Raw genomic sequence first — 2990 nt, 5'->3', positions numbered from 1 at the left:
TGCACTTTTTCTCTTTAACATTATAGTAAAACCTGCAAAAGCCTCAACCTGTGTAAGGCAGAAACCTGTCAGAGAAGGAAAACGCAAATATTTTCTATGAAACGGAGTGATAGAAAAGTGGTAAAGCTGCACCACACGAAAGGTGGAAAACTTGTGAGACTCAGAAAAAATAAGGCAGTCTCATTGAGTTCTGGCTCTTCTTACAGGATTCACTGCTGTACCTCCATTTCTGACATCACCAACCAAAACTCAGGTACACACTGTAGTATCTCTCCTGAAGTCACTCAACTTTCAGTTTCCTTTTTTCCAGATTCCACCATCTGCTTCTCAGATCTGTTAGTTTCAGTAAGACCCTTTCAGCGGTGACAAATTGAATTAGGATTAGAAAATTAACAGTTGACCCTTTACCTTATCCTTGACTGGAGAATTTGTTCTAGCAGTTTTTTGATCTTCTCTGGCAGTTACCATTTCATTGTTCGGTTTCTATAGCTTTAACGAATGAATGAAAAGAATCAAAATTAAGCTAAATGGTGACAGGGATGTTTCAGAATATAAAAAAGATACCTTTTTAAAAGATTTTGAAGCTTTTTACCCCGCCTTCTTGCTTTTGCTATGTTCTAAATAAGAATCTACTATAGGGTCGCTATCAGTCAGAACCAACTTGACAGTACCTAACAACAAGAACCACAGATTTCCTCATATGGGTAGGACTTGTGATCAGAACCCAGATTGCTTTCTTGGAAAAAGATTTTACTGAACTGAAGAGGTCTTCGTTCTGATAGCGTCCAATTGAATAAATGGCTAGGTTTACAAAAATTAAGGAAATCCTAATGGGGCATCATAAACAGCCACATGGCTATGAGCTGAAATTGATTTTCCATGAATTGAGCATGTTCCTAAATGGTCATGGATGGATGCAACTCTTCCATTTTATATTGGATTATGTCAGAAACAGCAAGCCCAGAATCTGATTTAATTTGAAAGATGATGAAATTATATGTCTCTGCTGCTTCTCCAGGTGGTAGAAGTAGATGAGGAGGTTTTCTTTCTTTTTTTTTTTTCCACCAGTCCTCCGTAAGTTAATTTGACAGAAATGGCTTTTAGAACAAGGCAATGTGTGATAGGAATTGCATCAAGGATAATGAAAGTGTCAGACAAATGGCAAAGCATAATTGGGGCGGCTTGTTTTCTTTAGTCTCCAATCGTAATACATTTGACAAGCCAAGATGTTGTGCCTGCTATGAAAACATAACTAGGGCAATTCTCTGATTGCACTAGAGAGTTGTTTCTAATTCATAACAACAGGAAGGATATGCTAAGTAGAATTTCTTAGTAGCATTAGAAGGACAAAATTGTATGAACCAGGCTAAAATCAATGTTTTTTGTTTCTCTCAGGATAAGGTAGAGAGGTTTGAGTGGAGGCTAACTTAAAAATAATTGAAGATGTAAGGCTTTGCTCTAGCTCTGTAGTGACTATGTGACTTTAAAACCCAAAAAACCCAAACTCATTGCCATAGAGTCGATTCCAACTCATAGTGACCCTATAGGACAGAGTAGAACTGTCCCATAAGGTTTCCAAGGAGTGGCTGGTGGCTCCGAACTGCCAACCTTTTGGTTAGCAGCTGTAGCTCTTAACTACCATGCCTCCCGGGCTCCATGTGACCTTAAGCAAGTTAGCTTTCAGTCATTTTTGCAGACATTCTTTTAACAATGATTTTTTTGTATTTTGTGCCAGGCCCTTTTCTAGGTCCTGGTTACAGAGATCAATTAGGGATTCCTTAAAAATCCTGGTTGTAGAGAGGATTTGGAGGGTTTGAGAGGTGTAGAGAATTAGTAATAATGTTAGGCTCAAGCTAGATTGATGTAACAAAGACAGCAGTCTTCAAAGAAAAAATAAATATTTCTCTCTCATGTAGCAATCTCAGTGCAACCTATCTAGGTCAGAGGGGAATGGTGTTCCTTTCAGTTGTCCGGGGAGGTGTGTTTCATCCAAGTCATTGCTTCACCATGCCCCCTTGGCGTTGTTGTTTTCTGCACGGTGGAAGTTGGGTCACTGGCATAGGACGAGACTATAGATAACTAATGACTGAAGATCCAGACCTTAGAAGCAGCACAATTACTTCTATTCCAGTGTCAAGCCATGTCACATGGCCAAACCCAAAAGCAAAGGAATCTGGGAAATTTAGTCTAGCTGGGCAGTTACATGCTTAGGAAAAAGGAGAAACCAGAATTAAGTGACAATCAGCTCTCTCTGAGAAAGAAAGCAAATGCAGAGAGGATCTTCATTGCTGCATTTCTCACCTGTAAAATAAAAATGTTTTCACTTAATTTAAGATTTTGAAAGTAAAGCTCTTTGGCACAAACTATCTCTACTGTACTCACTTTGCATAAGAATACAACCTTTAAAAAAAAAGATTGCAAGTTTGAAAGAACAATATAAACACATTGAAAAATGCAATGCTCTACAAAATTCAAAGCAAAATCTAAACCAAAAAGTTTGAACTGTAGACCAGGAGATACCCCCTATGGCTAATTACTTCCTCTTTCTAATTATAATTATCAACAGGCATCTCAAATAACTAGAGTCTGAGTTCTGTGGCTCTCTTGGTACATTTGTGTGGTACCATAAAATATTATTTTTTGGCCAATTTAAGATGTTTAACCTTTGCCTAAGGAGCCCTGATGGCACAGTGGTTAAGTGCTCTGCTGCTAATTGAAAGGTCAGCCGTTTGAACCCACCTGTCGCTCCGTGAGAGAAAGATGTGGCAGTCTGCTTCCTTAAAGATTACCAAACTCATTGCAATCAAGTTGATTCCAACTCATAGCGACCCTATAGACAGAGTAGAACTACCTCATAGGATTTCCAAGGCTGTAATCTTTATGGAAACAGACTGTCACATTTTTCTGCCATAGAGCAGCTGGTGGGTTCAAACCACAGACCTTTTGGTTAGCAGTGAGTGCTTAACCACTGGGCCACCAGGGCTCCTTCC

This window comes from Trichechus manatus, unplaced genomic scaffold, assembly GCF_000243295.1.
Source record: "Trichechus manatus latirostris isolate Lorelei unplaced genomic scaffold, TriManLat1.0 scaffold00090, whole genome shotgun sequence".
NCBI classification, from domain to species: domain Eukaryota; kingdom Metazoa; phylum Chordata; class Mammalia; order Sirenia; family Trichechidae; genus Trichechus; species Trichechus manatus.
Note: the sequence above shows the minus strand (reverse complement) of the source record.